Source organism: Saccoglossus kowalevskii, chromosome 17 (assembly GCF_978046115.1).
Source record: "Saccoglossus kowalevskii chromosome 17, keSacKowa6.1, whole genome shotgun sequence".
In the NCBI taxonomy this organism is placed as follows: Eukaryota; Metazoa; Hemichordata; class Enteropneusta; family Harrimaniidae; genus Saccoglossus; species Saccoglossus kowalevskii.
The window spans coordinates 19,556,354-19,573,194 of NC_140657.1; the positions used below are offsets into that span (position 1 = coordinate 19,556,354).

Sequence of the window (16,841 nt, forward strand, 5' to 3'; positions counted from 1 at the left end):
AATGTGTGATGTGGATTATTCTGGCGACTAAAAATCAGTAATAATAAATAAACAAGGGGATAGGGACTACTAGTATTATGACTAGTGTTGCCTTGATATTATTATTATTGACCCCAAGCTCGAAGAAGGCAATTGCTCACGTGTAACATTGAGGTCCCATAACTGTGATGTAACATGCATAGAAACACACCCTGGGTAGTGACGCAATAGTCGCTTACAAGAAGGCTCGATTTGTTTCTATTAAAATGAGGAAATCTTGTTTTTCAATATGGTGGCATTTACGAAAAATAGTACTTATTATACAAGGGTACTGTTTGTCTGTCATTATGTAGTGGTATACCAATTGTCCCGTCTGCTTTTTTGTGCAAAATTGTAATTTGCCACGATTGTTTTCATGAACATTTGATGAATTAATCAAACGATTGTGTAATACCTGTCTATATAGCGTGATCATTTTCGGAGATTTAAAGACAGATAGAACCTACGTCTTAGGCGTGAATCTGACGTGATAAAAGTCCCGATAAAATCTGTTTATCTGCTATTTAAATATCATAAAATGACTCTTTTTCACATGAAAGGTAATTACTATATTGAATAATCATCATTTCGTACAGTATTTGAGGATATTTGAATGCTGACATAGTTATATCTTCATCTTTCGGCGTCACAATCATTAGACATAATGGTCTTTCGTCGAAATGCACAATCAATGTTCAAATCAAACGTTCTAAATTCTAGAAGTTTGCATGGCCCCATCCCGGCCATCATCATTTCAACGTTCATGTCAAGGACTCGAATTGCCAACTGAGACGGAGCATATACATTTTGTACCTTGTTGAACATGATCTATCCAGGTAAGTAATACAGAATGTGGTACTACATTTTAAGCTACAAGTTTTAATATATTTATTACGCATTCATTGTTATTGTGTATATTTGTATAATCTCCCTTCTTTTAAGGAAATAAACCGGGAGTTCTCCGATCCATTTCAATACCGGATGTTTAATTTTACATATTGTTTGACGTAAGCATTACTGTATAAGGGTTTGATGCAACTTGTTATCTGTGGGTTAGGTAATGGAGAAACCAGCGACGCTGAGGTGTTTCAGGCTTAGAATCGCCTAGGGCCACAATAAAATCACGCATAGAACTCACTCCTGCAAGAAACTAGTGACGCCAAACTGGTTGTCGGTTGAATTGTTTTGCAATAAACACAATTTTAGGGCCTGTATATTTCTATATAACATTTCGAAGTTCCGTTGAGGATTATTCTGTAAAGAAATCATTGACATTATTTCATCTATTCGTAAATAGGAACTTATTATTTTGGTAACAGTAATGTTGTCGAGAAAGACATTGATGTCTGGAATCAGAATGACATGTGCACTGTGCACGTGGATATGATTGAAAGCCATCGGCCTTGTAGCACATGTATGCACAGTGACATGAACAACCAGTGATGTCTACAACCTCCCACACTAATCACCCAGTGTTAGTTAAAAAAGTAAATACTCTTATATCGTTATTAACTACACGTGCCTAATTGAAATACTAAGGAAATGCAATATGATGTACAGTACAAAACGATCCTCTTCCGGTTCCGGTTTATTATCTGCGAAGACAAAAAAAGAAAACGTAATGCATGTGATTCGACGGCCAGCTATGTGTCATCGAGAAATACATGTTTGGAAAGAAGTAGAACTGTATGGCCAACCTCTAAAAGTATGGTTCTAAAAAACATAATGTTGTTGGAAACCATTCGTGATCGTCTCACAGTGCGTGTTCGAATTTCATGTAAACAATGTATTTTACACTGGTTGTATACGTCGCTATGAGTCCCATCGCCGCCATTGAATGTACTGCACAGACTAGAAACAGTTATTCATTCATAGATAGTTAATTTCTAATCATGCTCAAGATACATTTTCAAACAAAATTATTTAAGCACGTTCAAAAATAACCGAAGTTATCGACAATTATTTGTTAACATTATCGACAGAAATTACCTCCACTTCGGTAATGACACTTGCATGATGCTGAATCCCGGTAATCGTGGATTATTACCCACTGTAATACTTTATACCATTACAGCATACCAGTGGTTTTTATAACGCTACGCCAACAGTATTTCTTACAGGCACATACGGTGAGTTAGATTACGCAATAATGAAATGGTTTGCTGTAAAAGCGAAAGTGAATCATAGCCAAACCTGTGATTGTGTTTGACTAGGTATTGCAACTCAATAAAACAGTTTTCTTTCCCTTATGTATGTCTTCTGTAGGGGTCGCAGGTTACATCATTCCTTGAATGAATGACCATTTTGTCGAAAGTGAAATTAATCTTTATTTAAGTATTTAAAGACCACCCAGCGTACTTGGTACTTGCCACGGTACTCGACTGGGGCAGAAAGCGCGTCACTTGGAATAGTACTGTTCAGAGTGTCTTCGTTACAGCAAGTCTCGGAAGTATTGGGAAGCCAATTTTCAAACTCGCTAGCGAATTGGCTAACTGCTTTGGTTTTGACTCAGACCTTGCACACGTGTATACCGTTTTCTTGGAATTTGACCTTAACATGAAAGTGTTTCCACCACAAAGGAAAATTCAAGGGCAATGGTTATCTTTCCCTTACAGTTATAGTATTGTGAACACACATGCACATACTTCGACCTTTTGACCCCCATAATTCAAAATGGTCTTGTGGGTCACATGCGTGTGATGTTTAAGAAGGTGGCTATTTATGTGTAAACTGTGTGATCATAAATACTGTGATCTTGACCTTTGATTCTTAAACATTTCAACCATATTTACGTACATGTCACCATGCTAGACAATGATTGCTGGCACAGTAACACATTTATATGTATGTAAACACACCGTGGGTCAATGTGAAATTAATATTAATATAATAGTACAAGACATACTTAAAACCAGTCATACATACAACTTAACATTTTCTTACATGCAACACTATGTATGGTTTAAAGTTACACACATTTGTAATGTTTACATCCAGCTTGAAACAAACAAACTATTGCGAAACACACGTACTATAGAATACAGTACAAATACAACGAGCCATATTTACCAAACAATGTGATACGAAGAATAAAACTAAACAATAGGTGCGGGCATGAAGTAGACAGCGCCACCATACAACAAATGTTATAACATATTCTAAAGGCAAGGTGAGAGCGACAAGAGGCAAAATAACATATTTGGTAAGTGAGTTAATTAATGCTCCGCGTGTTTTACCTAATACGAACCTTGCGTTTTGCTTGTGTTTAGTATAACCGGTACCATGTCAGGAAACTCAAACGTACATATGGCAGTAAGTAGTTAATATTTGTACAACGGTACAGCATGTGGATAGGTGATACGAATAACATGTGTAGAACTAGAAAGAAAATATTATTATTACTAATATTATTATACGCCACTATCAGATTTAATGTAATATTAACGAACGTCCTTTCGAAACAAAAAGAGAAATTGAATTTTGTACGGTGTGAAAGCGTCGTACTTCTTAGTGCTAACCACCTGGATATGCCTTGCAGTATATAACTAAACGATAGAGAAGAATGGTAAAATAATGTCACACGACGCAGTGGTCCTTCCAAAGAAACATGCTTTCATTTCAGAGAACTACGCCCTCACCACCCGCAACACGAGGGACGGTATCCCAGCATAAAGGGTACATTAATGTTCTATCCCAACCCTTGTACGCCACTGTGGCCGACATTTCATCAGATTCCAAAGACAGGTTTGTGGTCACTCCTAAAATGTCTTATATAATTACTTTCTATAAGCCCACATAGGTATCAGATGGGGAGCAAGGATGGTAGCTGGTACAGGTTACAGGAAACAATGACGGCCTTTCACGTTTTCACAGAAAATAAAATGATAATTCCTAATTACATTTTACATTTTTATAATATTTTTGATAATTTGAGTTTAAGAATCAAAATTGGAAATTGCATACGAATTACGACATTTAATTTGAAAGGTGCTTTATACGCTTACAAAAAATAACATTATTGTACAAATTACGAACGAATAAAATAGCCTATTACATTTTACACCTTGGTCATGTCTACGGATTTACGTTTTTTATTTATTTAAATTACATTATTACGAAAATAAAAACAATTGATTACAGCTTACGAAAATACCCCTTGCCGACCCTCGTATCAGTGGTATTAATAACATAATTTGTACAAGATGTATACGACGACTCGAAATGCGAAGAATAATGATTAGCGCCATCAAAAAGTAGCGTTTATTGATGGTCTATATTCGTTTGTAAAGTAGTGTCGCAGGACGGCGCAGTACTGCCGCAGCAGTGCAAATAGACGAATGGCAACGCAGTGAATGTTTTTTTTTAATCGGAAGTACACATTTCTTTTACAATAAATTTGTATCGACGTCTCACTATATGAACAACTAAAAGCTGAAATATCGTATCATGATCCGTGCATGGGAAAGTAAAAACATCTTAGAACGAATACTCGACTGATAGCCCGTATTCATAATGGAACGTTTGGAAAGGATTAGCGGCTAGGTCAAAGATCTGAACGGCACGTATTGACTCTAAATCCCGCCTCACAATACAATAACATAACGAGAGGACTGAGAAGGATACTTACATTTTGTCGTGACAAATGATACAAACACGAGCCGTTAAGACGACATAGCATCCTGCATTCATTGGACTACTGTTGAGAAAAATAACAACAACGTCACAGTTTAAATGAACTGCGATTTAATCATGGAAGCATAACAGCCAGTGAGCTAGTTACAAGTTTATATATATATATATATATATATATATATATATATATATATATATATATATATATATATATATATCCATTATTTATTGATCGTTGAGCGACATTGTTTATCACATAGTTTGGTAGATAGCATCTTATTCACAAACACAATATAACTTCAAACTGGATGTAAACATTATTTGTTTAATAGTGTTTTGTTGTGTGATTCACATTGCGTGCAATTCATTCATTCACCCATTCATTTATTTTTTAATTCATTCATTCATCCATTCATTTATCTTTTCATTCATTCATTCATTCATTCATTCATTCATTCATTCATTCATTTTTTTTACTTATTTAAATATTTATAAATATTTGTTTATATATAAATATTTATTCATTTATTTATTTGGATCAGTACTGAAGAACGAATGGAAATCCCGTCGTAGCCGGCGTTCTATATAGCGCGACTGAAAAAAAAAACAGGTCATGGATCGGTGAATACGGAGCAATTAATATTCAGTTCCAATATTTTGAGAAGTTTCAGATCCGTTTCTATATTTCACACTTTGCTCTGTTAAGAATAGCGACTACTTTAAAATGAACCATGCACTATATTCATAAACACAGAAGTGTGCGTGATACATGGGGGGGGGGGAGGGGATTAAAAAAATATGATCAGCAATCACGGTCGGGTGTAAATGGGTATTATATGTCCACACAGTTGATATGTATGAAAGCGTGACTGATAAATTTAGAACATTTCGTCCCACATGTAGATTTCCTCCAGGCCATGTAAACGCAAGTTAATGAAATGATTTTGCACAATGTTTTCCCAGAATTGTTCACCTGTTAGTTGTGTGATATAATTAAATTTACAATTACAATTACAACACTGAAAAATTACATAACAAATACTAAAATACAACTTTAATCACATTAGTCATGGAATAGGTAAACACAATTCAGACGTGTTGTCACGTTCTGGGTGCAAAGGTCAAGGTCATAGGTACATCCGGGGTAGTGCAAACAAATTAAACGCGCGATCACATATATAATTTGTTTACGTATCTCGACCTGTCTCGTCTTATCTATGCATTCTTTTATTCACTGTCAAACATTGTAAACAAACAAAATGATTTTGACTGCTGTGGTTTGAATTGGCAATGGTCGTTCTGAATTTTCGTGGTTTTATGCGGTAATCTGATTATAGCATGGTACCGAAACTCGGAATATTGTCTACTAACTATAAGGGTACTCATATTTACTGAACGTATTTGATTGGCTGAACAATTCAGTTAGCTGAATTGGCTGTACAAGTTAGTTAGCATTTGTCATACGAAAACAACACATACAACAACACTTTTTGCTTAAAAACAAATCGTGCCGTTTTCCCATCAAAGTCCGAGCCAAAATATCGTACTACAACATCAGCAAATCTCTTCCGTGCTGCGTTCAATAACATTAATATATTTAAATGAGCTATGGTAATTTGAACACGTTGGCATCATCCATCATTTTGATTGGTTAATTGGCGATTTTACCTGTCAGGTCAAAGAACACCGTCCCAGGTCAAAACATGACGGATATTCATTTCTACAGCATCGAGCGTTTGGAATGCAACCGGAATCAATCACTTACAATGAAACTAAGTTGAAATTTATTTGCATTTCAATTCAGCGAATTTATTTTTTGCACGTTATTATAATCATTACTAGGTATTAATCATAAATTGTGAAACGCAGCATGGCCGGATTGCGTTCAATTGCCATTAAGCAATGCAGTTGTGTTCGTTTTTTATTAGAAACGTTTTTAGAATATACTTTCATTACTAATAAAATGAAAAAATAATTGTATTTGGCACACGAGGTTCGCTAATGTGATTTTTGGAGAAAGATGCTCTGGTTGACATTGTAATGAAATTTATGCGTTCTAATTGAAAATCCAACACGAACAAAATGTATAACATTTTATATTGGCTTCTGCAATGGTTTTGGGTGGTCCAACTGCCGGCGTAGATGGGTTTTTCAATGAAAATACAAGTCCCAAAGACGATTTTTTGATGGGCGAATTTACGGCAGAATCCGGTAATTACAGTTAATAGATCATTATGTTTATAACATTAAATATTTAGTATTAAACATTGGAAAGCATTAGTATGTCATGCTAGAGCAGAATGATAGGAAAGCATGATGAGAGTTACAACTGTGAATGACAAATGAAGCATACAGATTATATCACACACGAAGGCGAAGGCGCACGGGGTATTGCTAGCTTACATAAGCCACGCTAGCCGGCATCGCTGATTCACCTGTTAACAGGTCAAACCGGTGACTAAACAGAAACGTAATCAAATATCTCAGGGATAAGACGCTGGCAACTTTCGTAAGTTAGTCCGAAAAACAGGTTCAGAAAGAAAGACATTCAGAAGGAAAGAAATTCAGAAATAAAAGAAATTCAGAAAGAAATAATAAATAAATAAATAAATAAACAATTAAATAAATAAACAAACAAATAAATAAATAAATAAATAAATAAAAATAACTAACAATCCCCCTACCCTATTCCCTCTACTCCCGCCCCATCTCCCCAATATCTCCCTCCCCTCTTCTTTCTATCCCTTCCTCTGTTTCTCTCCTTCCCCTCCATCTCCCATCTCTTTCCATCCCCTATCTATCTATTTAACTAGCTAACTATCCACGAATCAATTCCTATCCAGCCTTTCCTCCCTCTCCTCTACCTCTTCTCTCCTCCCTTCTCGACTACCCGCTTCTCCCCTCCCTCCTCTTCTCTCTCATCCCCTCCCGCCCCGTCTCTCCTCCCCCTCCTCCCCTTCCCGCCTCCCTCCGTCTCTTCCCCTTCCACTTTCTCTCTCCCCGGCCTCCCTTCCCCCTCCTTCTCACCTCCTCACTGACACTCACTATTTCTCTCTGTCTCTCTCTCGCTCATTGAGAGATGCATTTTTCACAACAGAGCAAATGAATACAATTAGGTGATTGCTAATTCTGCGTGAAGCCTGTGAACTAGAAATCGACTATTAGTACATTTCCTCTGCAATTTGGGTAAATTCAGCTCAAGACCTAAATAGAATTAATATTGTAATACACAAATTAGGCAAGTAACACTGTTACTCACGATCAATAAATATGAAAATAACAGAAGGTAAATACATATCCTATAAACACAGTCAGCTGGCAAAATTGTCATCTAACTGTAAGGCCGTTTCTGGTTGGCTGCTGAGTTGGAATGACAATTTTTGGTTTCAAAGACCCAGGGAAAGGGTTCTATGTTCTTCGTGTAATTTGGTGTTCGTATGCATGGGATTATTTCACACAAAAACGACGAATTCGGCCGAATTTGGTTAGCGGTTGGCTTAATATTACCCCTAATAGATCGTTTGGCTGTGACAAATTTGTATTTTTTCCTGATTTGTAGGAATCTGAAAAACGCGTTTCACAACTTGTCTCTTTATTTAGTTTCATGCCGTATTCAAGATGGCGGCCCCCATATAGTAAACATCGAATTTACTTGTGCGCTAGCTGACTGTGCAATTAAACAGATACAACTTGTAATCAGTTCACTGTATTATTACACATTAAAACATAACTGTCAATATGCTGAAATAACAAAGTAGTATGAATATGGATGAAATAGAAATTATCTTTAAGACAATTGCCACTAAATAGGAATCCATGTAAGACGAATATTGACCATTTCTTACATTTTGTAACAATACAAATTTAATAATGACAAATGAAAATCACTTACAGAAGTTAGAAATGTGTCAAACATTCAAAGATGGTGTGATGCAACTGAGATGGCATGTGCTGTTTTTCAATCAACGTTTCCGTGTTCCAGAATTTACAGTCAAGAGCGCGTAGAATGCGAATTTCTCATCAAAGTACCAAAGCACGTGAGTTTGTGTCGCATGATTTTAACGTGATCTCCACCATATTTCATAATGCTTTGTTGCACAGCCTTATCACTTGATCCACCCCTGAGTAAAGTACACAATATATGTTTTCTTTAACGCATGGAACCATAACTTATTTTAAAAAATAAAATTATATTTGTATTTGTTGTTGATGATATTGGGAATAATGACTTAACGACATGACATAATACGGAATGACCGTCTCACACAAACATATACTGAAGTCATTGTGATATGGTTAATGTTGTTTTTAGAGAACCGTCATATTGCGTTAATTGGTTATTATCACAATGTGTAATATATGATTTTCCACTCACTGGGAGATCTCGAGTATTGCGTGAAAGATGCGGGCCGCAAAAACCGAACGATTTGATTTTAATTTTTTTTATAATAATGTCAAAATGCCGATTTTTGAAAGGGGGAATATTGCGATGAGTTAGCATTACTTCACCAATATTGGCCATCATCAAAAATGTTTAACACATTTTAAGCAAATACTTTTGTGTTTGTCGAAACCCACACGGTGTTTTGACGTCACTCCAACGCATAACGCGAGATCCCGCAGTGGTCTATTGGTCTATTGACTCACGGTGGTAATGCAAATGTGACATTTAGCACAATAATAAATGTGTGGATAACTTCGAGTAAGTAAAGCACGTTTAACTACTTTTTTATGATGCAACATCTATATTTTTACAGAACTAAAAACTGTAATGCGTCCCGAACTGAAGTCTACGTAAAGGTAATTTAAATCTTTATTTTCATCCAAATAAATATTTTTAGTTTTCAAATAATCAAACTTCTAACGCTTATCAAGATGCAATATCAAACAATAATTTAAATATGCCTCAATACACTCAAAGTTATTCACAAAAAATCATTTTTTTTATACACATATAAGCATAAACACATAACAACTATTTTGTTCATGCAAAATAGCTCCGCTGTCTTCAAACAGCCTCAAAACAAGGAGATATTATATTATATTACATACTTAATTTCTAATATTCGCTAAAAACAGGGAACTGACAAAATCACCACAAATTAAACAAATTTGATAGAGTTCCACCCAAGGATACCAAGTACAAATTCAAATTAATCGAGTAGAGATAATTATTTTTTTTACCAAAAATCGCTGAAAATAGAGATTTGAAGATTTGTCATGAAATGAACAAATCGGATAGAGGTCCACCAATGTACCTACGTACCAAATATTAAAACAACTAAACCAGTAGTTTTCAAGAAGAAATCGAAAATGGAAAATTTGATAGACAGTCGGAGAAAGACGGGTAATCACCTATATGTACAGCTCAGTGTTATTATCTTCGATGACAGCGAAGCTAAAGATGGTGATGTTTTCCATCATATTTTATTGGGCACATGGACTTCAATTACATCCATGAAATGATCATGCATTTGAGCTACAGTTAGGCAAACTTCGGATGCTTATAGGGTGAAGCCTAAAGTCCGACGATAAAGTTCGACCCGAGATAAAATGTACAGGTCGGATTATATGTCAGACCACATAGCACTACGTTATATGTAGCCTATTAAATATCAAATGAACACGATACTGAGTGGGGATTGGATAGCAAGTACATTAGCGTAATATTAGCTAGGACAACTGTTGTTGTTGTTGCTGTTACTGCTGCTGCTTTATTTATTCGGCCATCGTGTGCACTAATCGGGGTAGGCACACACCACCACGTGTACACGTGTGGTGCAATGGAGTTTTTCGTTATTTTGTTCGATCTTCCATCATCGGATAAGTAATATATCATCATTTATTGTAGTAACTTACAGATCGCTTGGTGATACTATGAGTGTTTATATTCATGAGCAGTAGACTAGCCAACGCAATAGAGATTTCTTCAAATGTTCAAGTGAACCGGTTCACGAATCGACATGATCATAAAAAATAACTGGGAAAAGTATCAATCGTACATAACATCCCAATTCATGCCATTCACCAAAACCAGGTTATACGATATTAGATTGAAGTACAACGTCAGTGTAATGATGATGTTTTGAACCTCTATGACATCACGGATGTCCGATGGCTGTGCATGACCATATAGTTGGCTTCATTGTACGGTTCACATCTGCTTACAATGTCGAGACAGTTTTTCAGTAGTCGTGGGTTCGAATCTCGTGAATCTGACAGCAGCTGGTCTCTTTTTTTGGCAAAGCCGTGAACTTCATTATAATTCGCTTATAGTTATATAGTTATCAACACTTGTATGGACGTTTGTTTGCAATAGTGGACATACAGGGCTAAATATGAACCCAATGGAATACGGGAAAGTAGAAGTCAACGTCCCATTCCACATAATCCCATAACATCATAGTCTCACGATTTCCCATGAAATCTCTATTGAACTGAGCAAATACTTCCTGAACAAGGCTCTCTAGAAATATGTCGGCCTAAGAATTATCATCAAATATTGTTTGTTTGTTTTTTCGTTACTCTGTTCCATCTTCCATCATCTGATAAGTAAATCATTCATTGTAGTAACTTGCAGATCGTTTGGTGTTGCTATGACTGTTTACATTCAGGGGCAGTAGACTAGACAACACAACATAGTTCTCTTGAAATGTTCAGGTGAATCTGTTGAGCGATATGATCATCAACAATAACTTAGAAAAGTATTCATTATCATTCACATCCCACCTCATGCCACCACCTTTTATAAGGATTCACCAAAACCAGGTTATATAATATGAGATTAAAACACAACTATAGTATAATGATGAAGTTTTGAACCTTTGGGAAATCACAGACGTCCGATATTCGGTTGTGCATGACCATATAGTTGGCTTTATTGCACGCCACTTCTTCAAAAAAAATGGTAGCGAGGTTCACATCTGCTTACAATGACGAGGCACTTTTTCAGTAGTCGTGGGTTCGAATCTTGTGAATCTGCTTTTTGGAAAAGCAGTGAACTTCAATATAATAATTCACTTATAGTTATAAATATGTTACACGGCCTTCTGCCTTGAGTTCCAAATGCGTGAGGTTTCTTGGAATGCTCACCTTTGCAGTATCTACGCTGGTTTTGTAAAGGATACACCACAAATCCTACACATGTGGCGACTTAGCAAGTCCTCTCAGCATGAGAGAGAAACTATAGTAGTTGCGATACGTTGCGTGAGATACAATATGGAATACATCTCTGAGAATGACTCATAGCCCATCTGGCTAAATCATTTGTTCAAAGTGACTACCACATAGTGGGAAGACAGTATAGTGTTCACAATGCATTGTACACTGAAACCGTCCTAAAACTGTACAACTGTTATGGGTGCATCCAAATGGTATTTGCATCATCACGTGTATGGACGTTTGATATCAATAGGGAACGTACAGAGTTAACTATGAACCGAATGGAATAAGGGAAAGTGGAAGTCAACGTTCTATTCCACATAATCCCATTACATCATAGTGTCACTATTTCACATGAAATCTCTAGTGAACTGAGCAAATACTTTCTAAACAAGGCTCTCCAGAAATAGGTCGGCCTAAGAATTATCATCAAATATTGTTGTGGTTTTTTCGTTATTCTGTTCCATCTTCCATCATCTGATAAGTAAATCATTCATTGTAGTAACTTGCAGATCGCTTGGTGTGGCTATGATTGTGTATATTCAGGGGCAGTAGACTAGACAACACAACATAGATTTCTGAAATGTTCTAGAGAACTGGTGAAGCGATATGATCATCAACCTTAACTGAGAAAAGTATCCATCATCCATCACACCCGACTTCATGCCACCACCTATTATAAGGATTCACCAAAACCAGGTTATATGATATGAGATTAAAACACAACTTCAGTATAATGAACTTCTCTGAAATCACAGACGACCGATATTTGGTTGTGCATGACCATATAGTTGGCTTCATTACATGGCGCTTCTTTTAAAATTGGCAGTGAGGTTCACATCTGCTTACAATGTCGAGGCAGTCTTTCAGAAGTTGTGGGTTCGAATCTTGTGAATCTGACAGCAGCCAGCTGGTCTGTATTTTGGCGAAGCCGAGATCAGTTATAGTTATAGTTATAGTTATACAGTTAAAAATATGTTACAAAGCCTTTTGCCCTGAGCTTAAACGTGAGGTTTCGTGGGTTGCTCACTCCGTACAGTATCTGCGCTTGTTTTGCAAAGGATTCACCACAGATTCTACACATGTGGTGGCTTAGCATATCGTCCCAGCATGAGAGAAGAAATATAGTAGTTGCGACACGTTGCATGAGATGTAATATGGAATTCATCTCTTAGAATGATTCATAGTTCATCTGGCTAAATCATTTGTTCAAAGTGACTACCACATAGTGGGAAGACAAAATCACAATTCACAAAATTATTGTACACTGAAACACAGTCGTAAAACTGTACAACTGTGTGGGTGCATCCAAGTGGTATTTGCATCATCATGTGTATGGACGTTTGTTTGTAATGGGAAACATACAGAGTTAAATATGAATCCAATGGAATACAGGAAAGTGGAAGTCAACGTTCCATTCCACATAATCCCATTAAATAATAGTTATTTCCCCATGAAATCTCTATTGAACTGAGCAGGTGATTCCTGAACAAGGCTCTCCAGAAATATGTCGGGCTATGAATTGTCACTTCTGTTGTCACGGTATTATTGCTAAGGTTTGGTGGACGTTTAATCAAAAGTTATTCATTGATGAATGACTAATAATCTTGGTATATCTTCTAGTCATATAAATACTCTAGCAGCAATGTCTATGCTACTAGCTTCCAGACTATGAAGCATCGTCTTCTCTCTAAGGAGCCCCCTATCACAGTAGTAGACTAGCTGATGATATTCGGCAGTTTTAAAAACACCAAATAAAAAGAGAGTACAAAATTAATTTTGCCTTTATATTCTCTGAAAAAAAAACTGAAAAGTATACGGCTGACGGCTGAGATAGCTCCACTGTTATCAATGCACATTTCAATTAAAGACTGAAGATATCACCAGAAAATGAACAATATGTATAGTATTAAAGCAATCGGACTTACTGTTTTCAATAAAAAATCGAAAATATTCATCAAAATGAGATAATTGAAGAACAAAATCATCACGAAATGAACAAATCTGAGAGAGGCCTACCTGTAGTACCCATGTAGTATATATAATATCAAAGCAATAATACTTGCGGTTTTTAACAAGAAGTCAAAAATATCACTTTTTACCAAAAATGACAAATATATTCATCAAAATTAGAGAATTAAAGATATCATCACGAAATGAACAAATCTGAGACAGGTCCACATGTAGTACCTACATATATAATACCAAAGCAATCGGACTTGCGGTTTTTAACAAGAAGTCGAAAATATCACTTTTTACTAAAAATGACAAAAATATTCATCAAAATTAGAGAATTAAAGAAATCATCACAAAATGAACAAATCTGTAATAGGTCCACATATAGTACCTAGATATGTAATATCAATGCAATTGGACCTCCGGTTTTTAACAAGAGGTCAAAAATATCACTTTTTACCAAAAATGCCAAAAATATTCATCAAAATTAGAGAATTAAAGATATCATCACAAAATGAACAAATCTAAGAGAGGTCCACATGTAGTACCTAGATATGTAATATCAAAGATTTGGACTTGCGGTTTTTAACAAGAAGTCAAAAATGTCAATTTTTACAAAAAATGCCAAAAATATTCATCAAAATTAGAGAATTAAAGATATCATCACAAAATCAACAAGACATAGGTCCACCTGATGTACCTACATATACAATACCAAAGCAATCAGACTAGCAGTTTTCAAGGAGAAGTCGAAAATATATTTTTTTACCAAAAATGACAAAAATATTCATCAAAATTAGAGAAATGAAGATATCATCCCGAAATGAACAATCTGAGAGAGGTTCACCTACATACCAAGCATTTGGGCTAGCGGTTTTCAAGAAGAAGTCGAAAATAGCATTTTTGACCAAAAATGACAAAAATATTGGCTATAAATAAGACAATTGAACATATCCACACGAAATGAACAAATCTGAGAGAGAACCACCCAAGGTACATTCCTAGAAAGTTTCACAGCTATACAGTTTGTGGTTTTTAAGAAGAAGTCGAAAATGTAAAGTTGACGACGGACGATGGACGCCGACGGACAATCAGGAATACTATAAGCTCCGTTCGTCGACAGCGGAGCTAATAAACAAATATTGTTGCTGTCGTAAATTTTCAGATTTTGCATAATTAGTTATTCATTTGTACTTCTAAACAAAGGAATTTGTGTAAATCGGGCAATACTTGTTAACATTAAAATTTGCGTTTCAAAAATATTATGGACGCAATTATGGGTTTTACATTACTAGCTAATTCATCGGAGAATAAAAATCGCAGTGAAAAATATACTTACTCACTATGTGAACTATTTGTACATCAACTGTCAGCAAATAGGTTGTTCTCTTGAAACCATATAGTAGTGACAATGCACGATGTATACACTGTATATATACTCTGTAATAAAGATGTATGTTAGGACCAGTATACAGAAACAATCTTTGTGTTTTTTTGTTGTTGAAGTATCAATACAAATCTGGAATCTTTGAGTGTGCAGAATCAATATTTAACGAACATTTCCTTTATAATACAACACTAATGCATACTTAACTTCTGTCTTCTGGATCTTCAGGTGATACCAACAAGGCGGCGACCACAACTCCAGAGGATCATTTTGCACTGTACGTTCTATATATATAATGTGTGTCTCTCCTAACATTGAATCATTTGTTTTTTTACGTTGAAACTCAAATTTTAATTGCTCATTAAAAACGTATATACCTTATTTTACCCTTTTTTCAAAACGACGACCAATTATTATAACAGGAAGGAACACAACAAGACAAAAGATGAATGCTAAAATGAGTTCGCGAGGTAGACAAAACACAAGAAATGGTGGGTAAACCTCTCTTTCAGTAGTCTGAACGTGAGAATAAACTAGAAAACCGACAAAATGCATATATACAGAGACCAGTATCAGAGTCGGTGACCAACATGTTTAAATGAGAAATACAGAGAAAACAACGATTTTACTATAGGTACTAAATACTGCAATTAAACTGTTATAAGGGAACTGATTTAAAAGACTTGCTACTCATTATATATTTGGAAAACATAATTATAAACATTATTATGTACAACTTTAGTGAAATGTTTTGAAATGCGCTAAAAGTGTGGTTACTCTCCCAAATAATTTCAAATATTCTGATATGTAATTTCGTTTTAACAATTTACGTAAAAAAGAGAATTCCCAAAACAATATTGTCAATACTCCATCGTGGCCTACATCATTTGTTTTGGTTTTTTTGTTTCTCAAATTATTACCACCCTTATAAACTTAAAAAGTAACGTTCCTCTTCATGAATAAATATGATCAGTCGCCCCATAGTTATCATTTAGGGGATCTTGCAAAGTCACGTGTAATCTATCATGTCCTTATCGTCATTAAATCTGGTAAAGTGAAAGGCAAAATTATGTGATTTAGCTTTTTAAATTAGAATCGAAATTACAATTTTTCCTTTAATATATGCTAAGCATGCTGCTACTTGCATGGTGTTATTATATTGTATGCCCTGGCCTATGATTGGTTGGGTGATTGAATAAGAACTTGAAATAACTTTTATATAAACAACAACAGTAACATGAAACTGTTGACAAAATTAAATGACAAATGCAATTGAGGTCATGTAGTTTAAAACGTTTAGTAATTCATTTAATCATTTCAATCAGAAGGCTAATAAATTGTCGAAACATATTTTGGAGACACCCGTATGTTAGTTAGCTTTGAATCTCTGCATAATTTTTGGGTTAGCTCTAGTCAGTTGGTTTTGCTGGTCGGTTTAAACCCCATAGATATGAGTGTGTTTGTGGATGGGGGGGGGGCGTAATTTATACATATTGGTAACGAATATAGATATATCAAATGCTGCCATTCAAATGAACTTAAAGTTGAACTTCCTCTTTCTTGATGACCATAAACAGATTTACGCAAAAAAGGGACTGATTTCATTAGCTAAAAACATAGCCGACCGTGTTTTAAGTCTTAACGCATTTTTCTGCCACGGTACAGAGAATTCAAGTATTCATGATCA

At 35.5% G+C, this 16,841-nt stretch overlaps 1 protein-coding gene and 1 long non-coding RNA gene across 8 annotated transcripts in view; both read right to left on the reverse strand.

The window, feature by feature from the left end:
- Nucleotides 1-16,841, reverse strand: part of LOC100378910 (TNF receptor-associated factor 2-like) — a 99,492-nt gene that overhangs the window by 42,381 nt on the left and 40,270 nt on the right. The window lies entirely within an intron of this gene.
- Nucleotides 890-4,717, reverse strand: LOC144351946 (uncharacterized). The gene is made up of 2 exons (XR_013420499.2): nt 4,646-4,717; nt 890-3,396 (listed from the first exon to the last, which is right to left on the reverse strand). It is a non-coding gene; the product is annotated as an uncharacterized LOC144351946 (long non-coding RNA).